Source organism: Canis lupus, chromosome 24, assembly GCF_003254725.2.
Source record: "Canis lupus dingo isolate Sandy chromosome 24, ASM325472v2, whole genome shotgun sequence".
In the NCBI taxonomy this organism is placed as follows: domain Eukaryota; kingdom Metazoa; phylum Chordata; class Mammalia; order Carnivora; family Canidae; genus Canis; species Canis lupus.
This window is the reverse complement of record NC_064266.1, coordinates 13,094,812-13,111,851: the sequence shown is the minus strand read 5'-3', so window position 1 is coordinate 13,111,851 and position 17,040 is coordinate 13,094,812. Positions and strand designations below refer to the sequence as shown.

The 17,040-nt window shown below is 40.2% G+C and overlaps 1 protein-coding gene across 12 annotated transcripts in view; it reads left to right on the top strand.

The window, feature by feature from the left end:
• Window positions 1-17,040, top strand: part of PLCB4 (phospholipase C beta 4) — a 422,433-nt gene that overhangs the window by 201,434 nt on the left and 203,959 nt on the right. For 3 of the 12 annotated variants that reach the window (XM_049100260.1, XM_049100266.1, XM_049100265.1), the window contains one exon: window positions 2,113-2,251. The exons of the other annotated variants lie outside the window; for them this stretch is intronic. The gene's annotated coding sequence lies outside the window, so the exon portion shown is untranslated. The remainder of the gene's footprint in view (window positions 1-2,112; window positions 2,252-17,040) is intronic. 12 annotated transcript variants of the gene reach the window in all.

Below are 17,040 nucleotides of genomic sequence, written 5' to 3'. Positions count from 1 at the left end.
ATAGAAACAGTGAGGGAGGGTATAAAATAATGTCTTCTGAGATCACATGGATGAATAGAGTAGCCAGGGGATGGGGAAGGAACGGTCTTTATAGTACAGGGATCCAGGAGCTGGTGTCATCGGAGGAGAACCACTAAATTATTTTTAAAGTGGAAGATCAGAGACATTTGCAAGGATTATAATAAGAGTGTGGTAAGACAAGATGGGAGGCTCAAATAGGTAGTGAGGTTAGTGGGAGAGTAGAGAGCTCGTGATGCCTTCCTTGAGCTAGCCACTTGTCTCCCATAGGGGGGGATAGGAGTCTCATGCATAAGGAGGAGTGATGGAAGACTAGGCATGGTTTCTTTTCACTTGGTACATAAGCATAACAAGAGGGAAGGAGATAGGGAAGAAGGAAGTATATTGAAATGAACATAATCTTAATTATTTTAAGGCTTTGAAGAGTTGACACTGTCCTGATATTCCATGAGGAAATGAAGGCTCCTTTTAAATGACTTGAAGAAGGTCACAGATCGTTCACAGGAAGCTGCCAGCCACTGTTGGATATGGACCTTTTGAAGATATTTCTTCTAGAAATTCAGGGTCCAGGATGAGGATGGAGAGAGATCCCTGTGTGTGATGCAGCAGCCATAATGTATCCTGTTGTGGGTTGGCACCCAGGGGTGACAGGAGGGAGGATGAAAAGGAAAGAAAAGGCAATAAAGATGCTAAAATCATTGCCAAAAGTATCACTGAACTTACTTTTAATTAGATAGTCCTTATCTTGAGGTTAATAAATGTCACTTATATATATATTAAATCACTATATAACTCGTCTTATGTCCAGCTCTGCAAGTCTTTACATTCTTTAGAAGGACATCTTTTTATAAAGCTTGAGCTCTTTGTGAGCTAAACCAACAACTTTTGGTTATAGAGAGATTACTGGGTTATTGGTTTGGAACACAGATAGCTCAAGAAATTCACTGGGTAGAACACCTTGGCAGCAATACAGAGACCACACCTTTCGTATTTCAGACTTTGAAATCTAGGAAGATGAGGCACTCTACTTTGCAAAACTTCTGTCTTCCTGTAGTTTCTGTTATTTACCCCTTAAAGAGCCCTGAGAACTAATATGGTCCCTATAACCTGCCATTACTATTAAACCAATCTGCTCATTTGTGGGGGAGCATTTGCTGTTCAGTGGCTTGACCAGAAAGTCCATATAAATTCTTATAAAAATTCTTACTTTGTAACTGTCAGAAGTGATGGAAATGAGAAGAATTTCTAATTCTCTGGACAACCAGAAGGCATGAGGACAGTGAGACCCTTCTGACATGAATTCAGACCTCTCATCAGTTCACATTTTGTTGGAATAGAAATGTGTTGACTGAATCAGATCAGAATTGCTAGAGCCAAGTGCTCTAATACCTTCGGTATTCCAGGTGACCATGGTTCTATATTCGTTAAAACAAGGTATCATTTTGTCTAGACACTTAACTTCTTTTCTGTCTTCTTTTTTTTTGTAATTTTTTTATTGGAGTTCGATTTAACAACATATAATATAACACCCAGTGCTCATCCCATCAAGTACCCCCCTCAGTGCCTGTCACCCAGTCACCCCATTCCTCCGCTCACCTCCTCTTTTCTTTGGATAGAAATACCGAAGTATTTGGAATTTTTCAAGTACTGTGCCCCATACTCGGCTGCACACTGGAATCACTGGGGACATCTGACCACTGCTGAGGCATGAGCCCCAGCTCCAGAGAGTCCATTGCAATTGTTTGCTTGCAGCCCATGCATGGGGAATTTTAAGCCTCTCTTCTTCCTATACATTTTAATGTATAACCAAGGTTGAGAACTGTCATTTTATTAGCCTGTTTCTCAAACAGTCCCATAAGGTGGGTATTTGTAAGTTTGCTTGGCAAAATGCAGATTCTGGCCCACTAGCCAGGAGAATCAAATTCAGTAGTTACAGGACAACCGAAAAAATCCAAATCTGTAAGCTGGCTCAAGCCTCATTGTAATTCCAATAGAGGATGCTCTTCGGCCACACTCAGAATCACTTTCTAGGGATATTTCTAAAAAGGAAATGATTAGTAGGACTAAAATGTGTGTTGATTGGTAACTCATCAGGAATCCATAAGTGATTCAAGCATATTTGAAAAAGATGAAGAAACACTGATGTGGTGTCGGAGCAAGAGTCCTGGAGTAGCAATAAAAGAATGGAGTTCTGGTCCTCACTGTGCTTCTTTAACCAGCTCGGCTATCCCAGGTAAGATACTCCATCTCTCTGGTAAGGCAGGCACTTTGACTTTCAAATGAGGACTTTGGGAAATAACCTCAGGTCTTCTGAAGCCCCAATACTTGATGATTCTCTGATGCTACAGATTTTCCGCTGGCCTCATTAGTACAGAAGTTTCCATCAGGATTATAGATAGATGCTGACAGTGAGTCAGCCTGCCTGGTTCCTGGGCCAGCAGCATGTCCATTACAGGCCACTTGAGTTGCCGACTCCAAGCCCTTCCCCACACATATGGAAGCTGAGGGAATGGGGCCACTGTCCTAAAAATACTACTTGGAAAAAAAGTGGAAAAGTATTCTTTCTACTTACAGTGAAGGGAAATTGCCCCTATGAGCATGAACTTCTTTGTTTAAAATATTTTATTTATTTATTTGAAAGAGAGAGAATAAGCACAGGGGAGGGCAGAGGGAGAGGGAGAAGCAGGCTCCCCACTGACCGGGGAGCCAATGTGGGTCTCCATGCCAGGACCCTGAGATCATGACCTAAGCTGAAGGCAGATGCTTAACAGACTGAGCCACCCAGGCACCCTTGAGTTTTTAACACTGTTTAAAAATAAGAAATATTACATATGTTGGCAAGCTGATTCAAACTGAAGGAGAATCTGCAAAATATACTGAAATATAGAGCCTTGCTATCAAAATAGGGTCTCCTGACCATCAATATCATATCACCTGAGAATTTATGGGATTTGCAGAATTTAGATCCCACTTTCATACTAGATCAGAATCTGTAATTTTAAAAAACTTATTTAAAATTTTTTTGCATAAGATCTTCTGGTAATTTATTTGCAGGTTTAAAATCTGAGCAGCATTGCTCTGGATAAAGATGTTAAGACCATAATTTCAGCTTTCCCTTACCTTCATTATATTAATTAGATACCTTTCAATAATCTTTTCCACCCACACATCTGTAGTAAAATCCAAAAAAAAAAAAAAATCTAAGTGCTCTTTCTTCAATTTAATAGTTGGTAGCTATTGTTGTCATTGTATTTTACATGTTTGAGGCTTTTCAGCCTTTCTTTCCATTCTTCCTTGAAGAAAGTTACACTTTTACTTTTTTTCTTCGTTTTTTTCCCCCACTTTTGAAACTACCATCTCAGTCTGAATTCCTAGACTACTTGAAAATAATTTCTTAACTAGTTTTTTTCTGCTCTCTGGACTAATTCTTTCATATAGGTGGAAAAAAAAATAGATGGATGGGTGTAGAGTATTCCTGGATTGTTTTGGTTTTTTGTTTTGATTCATTGCTATGTCTGTATGTCTGTATCCGTCTCAATAAAAGGATAAATTAGAAGATTAGCATTGCTGAATTTCCTTTTATTTTTATTTTTATTTTTTTAAATATACTAAAGAATTATATCATATGTGGCTTGTACTCTTTCTATATTTTTTTAATTTATTTTTTATTGGTGTTCAATTTACCAACATGCAGAATAACCCCCAGTGCCCATCACCCATTCACTCCCACCCCCCGCCCTCCTCCCCTTCTACCACCCCTAGTTCGTTTCCCAGAGTTAGCAGTCTTTACGTTCTGTCTCCCTTTCTGATATTTCCCACACATTTCTTCTCCCTTCCCTTATATTCCCTTTCACTATTATTTATATTCCCCAAATGAATGAGAACATATAATGTTTGTCCTTCTCCAAATGACTTACTTCACTCAGCATAATACCCTCCAGGTCCATCCACGTTGAAGCAAATGGTGGGTATTTGTCATTTCTAATAGCTGAGTAATATTCCATTGTATACATAAACCACATCTTCTTTATCCATTCATCTTTCGATGGACACCGAGGCTCCTTCCACAGTTTGGCTATTGTGGACATTGCTGCTAGAAACATCGGGGTGCAGGTGTCCCGGCGTTTCATTGCATCTGTATCTTTGGGGTAGATCCCCAACAGTGCAATTGCTGGGTCGTAGGGCAGATCTATTTTTAACTCTTTGAGGAACCTCCACACAGTTTTCCAGAGTGGCTGCACCAGTTCACATTCCCACCAACAGTGTATGAGGGTTCCCTTTTCTCCACATCCTCTCCAACATTTGTGGTTTTCTGCCTTGTTAACTTTCCCCATTCTCACTGGTGTGAGGTGGTATCTCATTGTGGTTTTGATTTGTATTTCCCTGATGGCAAGTGATGCAGAGCATTTTCTCATATGCATGTTGGCCATGTCTATGTCTTCTTCTGTGAGATTTCTCTTCATGTCTTTTGCCCATTTCATGATTGGATTGTTTGTTTCTTTGCTGTTGAGTTTAATAAGTTCTTTATAGATCTTGGATACTAGCCCTTTATCTGATATGTCATTTGCAAATATCTTCTCCCATTCTGTAGGTTGTCTTTTAGTTTTGTTGACTGTATCCTTTGCTGTGCAAAAGCTTCTTATCTTGATGAAGTCCCAATAGTTCATTTTTGCTTTTGCTTCTTTTGCCTTCGTGGATGTATCTTGCAAGAAGTTACTGTGGCCAAGTTCAAAAAGGGTGTTGCCTGTGTTCTTCTCTAGGATTTTGATGGAATCTTGTCTCACATTTACATCTTTCATCCATTTTGAGTTTATCTTTGTGTATGGTGAAGGAGAGTGGTCTAGTTTCATTCTTCTGCATGTGGGTGTCCAATTTTCCCAGCACCATTTATTGAAGAGACTGTCTTTCTTCCAGTGGATAGTCTTTCCTCCTTTATCGAATATTAGTTGACCATAAAGTTCAGGGTCCACTTCTGGGTTCTCTATTCTGTTCCATTGATCTTTTTTTTTTTTTTTTTATTTATGATAGTCACAGAGAGAGAGAGAGAGAGAGGCAGAGACACAGGCAGAGGGAGAAGCAGGCTCCATGCACCGGGAGCCCGACGTGGGATTCGATCCCGGGTCTCCAGGATCGCACCCTGGGCCAAAGGCAGGCGCCAAACCGCTGCGCCACTCAGGGATCCCTGTTCCATTGATCTATGTGTCTGTTTTTGTGCCAGTACCACACTGTCTTGATGACCACAGCTTTGTAGTACAACTTGAAATCTGGCATTGTGATGCCCCCAGATATGGTTTTCTTTTTTAAAATTCCCCTGGCTATTCGGGATCTTTTCTGATTCCACACAAATCTTAAAATAATTTGTTCTAACTCTCTGAAGAAAGTCCATGGTATTTTGATAGGGATTGCATTAAACGTGTATATTGCCCTGGGTAACATTGACATTTTCACAATATTAATTCTGCCAATCCATGAGCATGGAATATTGTTCGATCTCTTTGTGTCTTCCTCAATTTCTTTCAGAAGTGTTCTATAGTTTTTAGGGTATAGATCCTTTACATCTTTGGTTAGGTTTATTCCTAGGTATCTTACACTTTTGGGTGCAATTGTAAATGGGATTGACTCCTTAATTTCTCTTTCTTCAGTCTCATTGTTAGTGTATAGAAATGCCACTGATTTCTGGGCATTGATTTTGTATCCTGCCACGCTGCCAAATTGCTGTATGAGTTCTAGCAATCTTGAGGTGGAGGCTTTTGGGTTTCTATGTAGAGTATCATGTCATCAGCGAAGAGGGAGAGTTTGACTTCTTTGCCAATTTGAATGCCTTTAATGTCTTTTTGTTGTCTGATTGCTGAGGCTAGGACTTCCAGTACTATGTTGAATAGCAGTGGTGAGAGTGGACATCCCTGTCTTGTTCCTGATCTTAGGGGAAAGGCTCCCAGTGCTTCCCCATTGAGAATGATATTTGCTGTGGGCTTTTCTTAGATGGCTTTTAAGATGTTGAGGAATGTTCCCTCTATTCCTACACTCTGAAGAGTTTTGATCAGAAATAGATGCTGTATTTTGTCAAATGCTTTCTCTGCATCTAATGAGAGGATCATATGTTTCTTGGTTTTTCTCTTGCTGATATGTTGAATCACATTGATTGTTTTACGGGTGTTGAACCAGCCTTGTGTCCCAGGGATAAATCCTACTTGGTCATGGTGAATAATTTTCTTAATGTGCTGCTGGATCCTATTGGCCAGTATCTTGTTGAGAATTTTTGCATCCATGTTCATCAGGGATATTGGTCTGTAATTCTCTTTTTGGTGGGGTCTTTGTCTGGTTTTGGAATTAAGGTGATGCTGGCCTCATAGAACGAATTTGGAAGTACTCCATCTCTTTCTATCTTTCCAAACAGCTTTAGGAGAATAGGTATGATTTCTTCTTTAAACGTTTGATAGAATTCCCCTGGGAAGCCATCGGGCCCTGGACTCTTGTGTCTTGGGAGGTTTTTGATGACTGCTTCAATTTCCTCCCTGGTTATTGGCCTGTTAAGGTTTTCTGTGTCTTCCTGTTCCAGTTTTGGTAGTTTGTGGCTTTCCAGGAATGTGTCCATTTCTTCTAGATTGCCTAATTTATTGGCGTATAGCTGTTCATAATATGCTTTTAAAATCGTTTGTATTTCCTTGGTGTTGGTAGTGATCTCTCCTTTCTCATTCATGATTTTATTAATTTGAGTCTTCTCTCTCTTCTTTTTAATAAGGCTGGCTAATGGTTTATCTATCTTATTAATTCTTTCAAAGGACCAACTCCTGGTTCTGTTGATCTGTTCCACAGTTCTTCTGGTCTCGATTTCGTTGAGTTCTGCTCGAATCTTTATTAACTCTCTTCTTCTCCTGGGTGTAGGATCTATTTGCTGTTTTTTCTCTAGCTCCTTTATGTGTAAGGTCAGCTTTTGTATTTGAGTTCTTTCCAGTTTTTGAATAGATGCTTGTATTGTGATGTATTTCCCCCTCAGGACTGCTTTTGCTGCATCCCAAAGATTTTGAATGGCTGTATCTTCATTCTCATTAGTTTCCATGAATCTTTTTAATTCTTCCTTAATTTCCTGGTTGACCCTTTCATCTTTTAGCAGGATGGTCCTTAACCTCCAATGTGTTTGAGGTCCTTCCAAACTTCTTGTTGTGATTTAGTTCTAATTTCAAGGCATTATGGTCTGAGAATATGCAGGGGACGATCCCAATCTTTTGGTATCGGTTCAGACCCAATTTGTGACCCAGTATGTGGTCTATTCTGGAGAAAGTTCCATGTGCACTTGAGAAGAATGTGTATTCAGATGAGTTTGGATGTAAAGTTCTGTAGATATCTGTGAAATCCATCTGGTCCAGTGTATCATTTAAAGCTCTTGTTTCTTTGGAGATGTTTTGCTTAGAAGGCCTATTGAGGGTAGAAAGAGCTAGATTGAAGTCACCAAGTATAAGTGTATTATTATCTAAGTATTTCTTCAGTTTGGTTAATAATTGATTTATATATTTGGCAGCTCCCACATTCGGGGCATATATATTGAGGATTGTTAAGTCCTCTTGTTGGATAGATCCTTTAAGTATGAGATAGTGTCCCTCTTCATCTCTCACTACAGTCTTCGGGGTAAATTTTAGTTTATCTGATATAAGGATGGCTACCCCTGCTTTCTTTTGAGGACCATTCGAATGGTAAATGGTTCTCCAACCTTTTATTTTCAGGCTGTAGGTGTCCTTCTGTCTAAAATGAGTCTCTTGTAGACAGCAAATAGATGGGTCCTGCTTTTTTATCCAGTCTGAAACCCTGCGCCTTTTGATGGGGTCATTAAGCCCGTTCACATTCAGAGTTACTATTGAGAGATATGAGTTTAGTGTCATCATGATATCTATTCAGTCCTTGTTTTTGTGGACTGTTCCACTGAACTTCTTCTTAAAGGGGAATTTTAAGAGGCCCCCTTAAAATTTCTTGCAGAGCTGGTTTGGAGGTCACATATTCTTTCAGTTGCTGCCTGTCTTGGAAGCTCTTTATCTCTCCTTCCATTTTGAATGAGAGCCTTGCTGGATAAAGTATTCTTGGTTGCATGTTCTTCTCATTTAGGACCCTGGATATATCCTGCCAGCCCTTTCTGGCCTGCCAGGTCTCTGTGGAGAGGTCTGCTGTTACCCTAATACTCCTCCCCATAAAAGTCAGGGATTTCTTGTCTCTTGCTGCTTTAAGGATCTTCTCTTTATCTTTGGAATTTGCAAGCTTCACTATTAAATGTCGAGGTGTTGAACGGTTTTTATTGATTTTAGGGGGGGATCTCTCTATTTCCTGGATCTGAATGCCTGTTTCCCTTCCCAGATTAGGAAAGTTTTCAGCTAGAATTTGTTCAAATACATATTCTGGCCCTCTGTCCCTTTTGGCGCCCTTGGGAACACCAATTAAACGTAGGTTTTTCTTCCTCAGGCTGTCGTTTATTTCCCTTAATCTATCTTCATGGTCTTTTAATTGTTTGTCTCTTTTTTCCTCAGTTTCCCTCTTTGCCATCAACTTGTCTTCTATGTCACTCACTCGTTCTTCCACCTCGTTAACCCTCGTCGTTAGGACTTCTAGTTTGGGTTGCATCTCATTCAATTGATTTTTAATTTCTGCCTGATTAGCTCTAAATTCTGCAGTCATGAAGTCTCTTGAGTCCTTTATGCTTTTTTCTAGAGCCACCAGTAGCTGTATAATAGTGCTTCTGAATTGGCTTTCTGACATTGAATTGTAATCCATATTTTGTAACTCTGTGGGAGAGAGGACTGTTTCTGATTCTTTCTTTTGAGGTGAGGCTTTCCTTCTAGTCATTTTGCTCAGTGCAGAGTGGCCAAAAGCGAGTTGTATTGGGAAAAGGAGAAAAAGAGAGGAGAGAAAGAAGGAAAGAAAAGAGAAAGAGAAAAAAGGAAAAAGGAAGCAAAAAAAAAAAAAGAAAAAGAAAAAGAGAAGAAAAAGAAAGAAAGGAAAAAAAAGGGTGGGGGATGGAAACAAATCAAAAAGCAAAGCAAACCGAAACAAAACAACAACAAGAACAACAACAACAAAAACAAACAAAAAAGAACCACGGGGGAGTATCTTCTGATTCTGTGTACTTTAAGTCCCTTGACTTCCCCTGGACCTTGTCCGTCTCGCTGGTCTTCTGGGGGAGGGGCCTGTTGTGCTGGTTTTCAGGTGTTAGCACTTGGGGGAGCTGCTGTGCCCCTGCCTGGTGCAGGGCTCAGTGGGGGTTGTTTACCCCGTGAGGCCGCGGGAGGAACAGCCCCAGTGGCGGGGCCAGCTCTGCAGCCCTGGATTCAGCTCCGGCAGGAACTCCGAGCTCTCCGTCTGCAGGGCCTGGAGGCCGGGGCGGGGCCGCTGATCTGCTCAGCTGGGGCAGGAGCGTCCTCGCTGTCCTGGGCCCTCCCGGCCTCTGCCTGTCCCGGGGGGAGGCGGGATCCTGGGCTGTGTCCCGGCGCCCTGTGCTCCGGAGCCTGCGCTGTTGGATTCGCGCTCCCGGGCCGCGCAGCCCCCTCCGCGGAGCCGCCGCCTGAGCCCCCCGAGCTGCTCCGGGTCCCGCCGTGCGCGCTGCAGCCCTTAGGGAGCTCGGCGCACTCTCCCGGGGCGCAGGTGCCTGTTAGTGTCCCCGGGAGCCCGAGGGCATCCCCGCCCTCCTGGGTCCTGCTCCACCTCCCCGCGAGCCCCTTTCCCCCGGGAAGGTCGGTGCAGCTCCTGCTCCTCCGGGACGGGGCTCTCCTGTCCTGGGGACACTCTCCCCGGCCTCAGCCCGGCTCCTCGCGGGGCCCCTCCCCCTTGGAGGCCTTTGTGTCTTTACTTCTTTTTCCCCGTCTTCCTACCTTGGTAGAAGCGCGAACTCTTCTCCCTGTAGCATTCCAGCTGTTCTCTCTTTAATTCTCAGGCCGAATTCATAGATTTTCAGGAAAATTTGAAGGTTTTCTAGGTAATTTGGTGGGGACAGGTGATTTGGGGACCCTACTCTTCCACCATCTTGCCCCTCCCCCCTGAATTTCCTTTTAAAAGGAAAAATTCATTAAAGAATCCATTCATTCCAGCAGTTTAACTTTCTACACTAACAATAGAGAAGAATCAGCCGTGGGTAGTGGCCTCCTTAGGGTAAGCATGAGCAGTTCAGGAATATCAGGATTGGAACAAGGCAAATTTAGCATGAAATAGACAGAGAGGGAACACAGCCAACTGTGTGCATATTCTTATGTAGCAACTTAGAAAAATAATCTTTTTTTAATTATCTTATCCATTAGGTGCTCCGGTCATAGTTCCTAGGTTCCCAAAACCTATTTTCAGCCTTCTTTAAAAAAATGTGAGTTCTGAAAAAATTTTACTGGCTCCAAAACATTAAATGAAAATGAGAACATTAAAATGACAAACTGTTTCATTAACTATCTCCCAAATAAAGTAGTTCATGAACTCTTTAATCAACTATGACATTGTATCAACTGTATCTTAGATCATCCTCATGTACTGTATATAAACTACACTTGCTATGGGTGCCTGTTTAGTATGTTTGATATGATTTGCGAGAGTGCCTTTGGGGGAAGAAAAAATATTCCTAGAGCTATAAAGATCTTAAAAACCTGGTCTTCCATGTTAATTATTTCCTTTTTCCCTTTTCTGTGATTAGTCCATATCTACTTTTTCTATTTAGAGGAAGAAATTGCTCAAGTTTTTCTTTTATTTTTTTAAAACAAGAGTGCCACAGGAGGACAATTTTTCATCAATTTTTGAGGTATTACTTCTCTCTATAAAAGAGGTTCTTGAGATTTTGAGGAATTACAACTCATTGATCATCCCATGAAAGCCAAAGAACCTCTGTTCCGGATGCATGAAAATATGAAAAGATACACATTTTAGGCTGAAGGTTAATGTTTCAGTAAGGGGTCTTTTGATAACAAAAATAAACCAACAAAATAAATTAGTATGTTGACTTTAGGAATGTTAAGAAAAAGGGTATAACTTTTTGGTTCACCTAGCTTGAAAAGGCTCCAGGGTCTCTCTTGGCATGATTGTACGTGGTTTCTGTCTCTCTGACATGCCTTCTGCTCTGTTTGGATGCTTCTCTGGCTTCACATGTCTATCATTGATAGCTCTGGACTGATGCCCTATACCATCGAACCTCGCATAAGACAGACTCACTTTCCAGGTATTTCAAATAAAGTCTCAGAATTGAGCTTGTTAATTCTGGCTGTTCAGATCCAAGTATTCCATCCCTAGTCAGGAGAGTCATATCCCTGGTCACAGGCTTTCCTCCTGGAGCCCTTATTACTGGAACCTCAGGAATTGAGAGTAAGAGAGGGAGGATTTCAAGAACATCAGGCACTCATATCAATAAAAAGGGGGAAGATGTGAAGGGGCAAAGAACCACAATCCAATGCCCATGAGGAACCCCTCCTCTAGGAAAGCATCTAATTGCTCAAGCCAAACTTCTCTTACTCCTACAAAGCCCAAAATACATATCTTAATTCATTCCTTTAATAAAAATGTACTGTGCACCCCCTGCACAAGGCATTTTCAACCATCCATCCATGACTCTTATCCTCACTGATGCATTTCTCTTTTGAACGTTGTCACATACCTTGTCTGTCCAAAGTGCTGTGCTTGTTTTAGCATTTGAGCAAGGTAGGTGGGCATATTGAATTTGCTCAGAGATTGTCCCTAGAGTGTAACAGTGCAGGTAGCTCTGTCCCTAGACATCTAAAAATGAGGCTTCTTCCTAATGCTTTAGGCTATGTTTGCCAAGTCTCATGGGGAGTTTTTCTTTAAACAAGTCTATAGCACTTGAGGCTTAACTAATGTGTTTAGTTGTTAATAGAGAAGGAGAGATGCATTTAAACCCCTCAAGTAATGAACAACAGAAAAGCCATGAAGAACAGGCTAACAGTTGATCAGTAGATGAAACGTTTATGTTCTGGCTTCATTCATCAGTAATGGTAGTGACCTGGGCTTTAACCTGTCATAACTAGGGATGGAAAGGCTTGGAACTGGACAAAATACCTGGATCTGACCAACCAGAATTAACAGACTCAATTTGAGACTTGAAGATATCTGGAAAATAGAGTCTTTTTCTGCTAGGTTACTGTGGGTTAACAGTCTGGAGCTGTTGCCAATAAAAGATAATTTGTTAAACTAACATGTCATCATTCCAACATAGGAAGGACTGAGTAGTACTGAAAAAATCTAGAAGACACAAAGTAGCTGCACTTCGGCCACATATTGCTGAATTTAAATGGGATTTTTCTGGAACTTCCATAGTAATCCTATCTTTAAGGATCATGCCATGGGGTCATTTTTTAAAGATTGATTTATTTATTCATGAGAGACACACAGAGAGGCAGAGACATAGGCAGAGGGAGAAGCAGGCCCCCCTCAGGGAGCTGGATGTGGGACTCGATTCCAGATCCTGGAATCATGCCCTGAGCCAAAGGCAGATGCCCAGCCACTGAGCCACCCAGGCGTCCAAACATGGGGCCATTTTATAAATAAACCAAATTTATATCAACAGAGATCATGGCAGGGAAAAAAAAAACACTTTAGGTGTTTCAAGCAGAAAAGGATTTAGTGCAGGGGATTAGGTACTTACAGAATGGCTTTGAATAGCTAGAGACTGAGGAATGGCGTGGCCATCCCTGGACTGTTGAGTACAAGGGCATGCCACCATTGCCATTGCTGCCGTAACTCAAAGACCTCTTTTAAACTTTGCTTACCAGGAGCATCAGTGGCAGGAAGATGGTCACTGATCACTTCTTCATATCTGAAGATGGTCACTTCAGATATTTAAGTGCTTCTAACTGGTTCCAATCTTATTAGAACCCAGCTGCAAAAAGTCTTGGACATTTAGCATTGAGCTGGCTTCCCCAAGTAAGGAAGGGGTAGAATGGAAGCATATAGAGACCATCTCCAGTCTACACTGAAGTTTTAAGAAATGATTCTCCTTCTTCCTCAAAAAATTAAAAATAGGCCTACCATATGTTTCCACAATCCTCCTTTTGGGTATAAATCCAAAGGACATGAAGTCAGTATCTCCATTATCTGCACTCCTATGTTTATTGCAGTCTTATTCATAAAGGCCAAGATGTGGGAATGTCAACGCATGAGTGAATAAAGAAGACATGGTGTACGTATGTGTATGTATTTGTGTACACACATGCATACACACAAAATATTATTCACCCTTAAACAATAAGGAAATCCTGCCATTTGTGACAACATGGAAATATATATTACATAACCTCACTTATATGTAGAATTCAAAAAAGCCAAACTCCTAGAAACAAGGAGTAGAATGGTGGTTGCCAGGGGCTAGGGAAAATGGAGAGATGTTGGTCAAAGGAGTACAAAATTTCTGTTACGTAGGGTGAATAAATTTTGGAGATTTAATGTACTGCATGGCAAATACCGTTAATAACATTACTATATACTTAAAAGTTGCTGAGAGTAGATCCTAAATGTTCTCACTACACACAAGAAATGTTAACTATGTAAGGTGATAGATGATATTAATTAGCTTGCTTGTGGTAATCATTTCACAGTATATGCCTATAATCAAACATCATGTTGTATACCTTAAATTTATACAATTGTTATTGTTAATTAAACCCAGTAAAGGTGGGGGAAGAAGTAGGTTCTCCTGGGATTTTATTAATGAAGTCCTTTTTTGTTCAAGAGAAACCCACCTCTCTACTAAGTTTAAAATTGTGTTAAGATTAAGCTCATTAAAAAGTGTATTTTCTTCTTAAAAACTTATGTTTAAATTTACAGAAAATTTATGTTTTTTCTATAAGTCCTATGAGTTTTGACAAATGTATGGAGTCCTTAATCACTGACTTAATTAGGGTATACAATAGTTCTGACACTCTAGAAAACTCTGCTGCCTGTTGGTAGTCAAGTCCTTTCTACACCCTGAACCCCTGTCAACCACTGATCTCTTCTCCATACTTAATAGGTTTCCTTTTCTAGAGTGACCTAGAGTAAAATCATACAACGTGTATTGAATCTGCCATACACACAATACATGTGAGTTTCATCTATCTTATAGCTTGTATATCTATACCTTTCTTTTAATTGCTGAGTAGTATTCCATTGTATATACATGTTGTTCATGACTTTTGATAGTATCACATATTTCCCTTTATTCAAAATCTCTGTATTTTTAAAAATAGCATGGATATTATGAATCTCACTTTGTCTCTTACTCATAATAAAGAAAGGAAGAAGGCAAATGTCTTCCCTTTCCTGGGTGACCTCAAACTAAGTGTTCTTTATTGACAATCAGGTTATAGTCTAATTATGATTCCTGAATAGGAGCAGGATTGTTAGACAAATCGCAAGAAATGGAACTTTTTCTATTCTTTCCATTCTAACATTTAGACTGAGTACCTACAATGTAGCAAGTGCCTATTCATAGCACCTCAATGAGTTTCCCAAAAGATGAAATACTTTTTAAGTGAATTATCTCTTGATTGGTGCCAGATTAGAACGGAAAGGCCAGCAGGGCCACCTAAATTTCCATCATAAAAAAGGGGAAACATTTTTGGCTCTGTTCAAGAAAGCCTTTCCTCTAGAAAGATTTCAGCATGTTTTGATGATTCATTGTAGAAATCAGTTTATCATTTACAGTAGGAGAAAGCACTGCCAGCCAACATCTTAGAAAAAGAGAAAAGGTTGCATCATCCAGTATAAGGTTCCCAATGGACTTAGTGAGCAGAATGCAATTAACAAGCTTTGGATTCTTAGTTTTAGAACTTATCCTCCATCTCCTTTCTTGAAGGGTTCTGTGATCATTCCTTATGTCAAATCTCTTTGTCGTCTATTTTATATCTTATTTGAACCCTGAAAGCATTATACTTTCTTAGGCTCAGCTGAGCATTCAGGGGTGAAGAAACCAAGAAGTGTGCTTATATTTACTATACCCCAGACATCCTGTACATTCTAGTCACCGTCTCATAACCTTACCAGGGAGATTACTACCTACTATCAACATTTAATAGGTAAAAAAAAGCTGAGGTTGAAAGAAGTTAGGTACTTAACCCAAAATTCATGTAGCTCATCAAGAATTTGAACCCAGGGCTGCCTGGTAACAAGGTCCATGCTTTTCACCACTGAGTTTTGGCTTTTCTTTGCATATAAGCCTGATGTCATTTAGAAGACATTAACTTTGTCAGCACTATTTTGTATACATATAAGTATATACCTGCTTATCCAGATAACTTCCACAAATCATTTCTGAACAGTGTGAGGTATGAGTAAATAATACATCGGCATAAAATGTTTGTGGACCAGTGAGATGGCTGATTAGAAACACTGAGGTTCTTCCAAGAACGATTACCCAAATACAAACATAGAACAGTTCTTTACAGAACCTGTGCCTGAAGTCGGAAGATGCATTTAATGTCCAGACTTTGTGGATCAGTTGAGGCTTTTAGAGTGTGTGCTTATTAGATTTGAGGGGGACATGTTTTGACCTCCTGCTGTATAAAAATCTTAACAGAACTTTGCTGCAATGAGGTTCTGCTATATCCTTTGAAAATAATTTGATGAAACTAAGAGCAGGGCCTTATACCTTAAGCTTTATAGGTGCTTTAGTACATTAAAAAAAAATGTCTCTGCTAACGATGATGTTGATTGACAAACAGAAATCCAAGATGGAGCATTACTGATGCCTTATTCACTGTTCCAATTATTACAATAAAGTGCTTTATAAAGTGCTAAGTCACCAACCTAGGCTATCAGGCCCCCTCCTCCGACCCCATATTAATTATTATCCTGGACAACATTGTTTCTGGACTTTCTCAGTACATTTCATTGTGACAAGTTGTATATTTGCTAGGTGGTTCTTTGCAAAGCAAATAAACTATAGGATCTTTGCTCTGAAGGCTATTAATAAAACTGTTTTTGGGTGTTCTGGTCCCAAGGGTGAGTAGCTGTGATATATTTTATGGTGAGCATACCCTTAAAATCAAAAGATGGTCTTGGTTGATATTAGGCAAGGTCAACTTGTTCTTTGTTCTAATGAAAAGGTAGGTCATCAAGTTTATTCACCAGCAGCAATGGACTTGTGAGCTTCTGGTTACAAGAATTATTTTTCTCTTTTCATTTTGCTTCTTTTGGTACCTAGTACAGTGTCTGATACACAGCAGATAGTTTTTTTTTTCCCCCAAAGATTTATTTATTTATCTGAGAGAGAGCGTGAGTGTGTGTGGAGCACAAATGCGGGTAGGGGCAAGGGGCAGAATCTTCAGGCAGACTGCTGAGCATAGAGCCTAGCTCGATCTCACAATCCTGAGACCATAACCTGAGCCTAAACCAAGAGTCAGATGCTTAACCGTTGAGCCACCCAGGGTGCCCCAACAGCAAATATTTCTAGTTTTTTTGTGGAAAAGATTTTAAAGTTGTGTTGGAGGAAATTTATGCATATAACTCAGGAGAGTCTTAAAACTCTTCTAGAAGATGTAAATCTTTGGTTTGAATCCTTAGTTAGAAAATATTTACTAAAGAATAATGTATTAAGTGTTGGACATGGGTCAAGTATGATGGAGGAGGGATAATAATAGATCTAGTTTTGCAAAACATATAATCAACAGTGAAGGACCTGTAGAAGGAACACAGAATGGTTCTACTACCACTTTTATGATTACTTCTTCCTAACATTTGTTGAGCAATAATTAGATGTCAGACCCTCTTCTAAGCCATTTCTATATGATCTCATTTAATCTTAAAATGGCACTACTGAAGTAAGCACCGTGACTGTCTCCATTTTACAAATGAGGAAACTAAGGCACAGAGAGATTAAGTAACCTCCTGAAAATCACGCAACTATAAAAGGTGTAGCTGGGATTTGAATCCATGGGATTTAATCCAGGCAGTCTGATTCCAGCACCCATAGTTGTAGTACTGAAGTATACTGGTAGGGTGAGAGAAACAGGAGGGAGACCTCCAATGGGGGTTAAAGAAGGCTTGCCAGAGTCAATGGTATCTGTGTGCAGTCTTGGATGA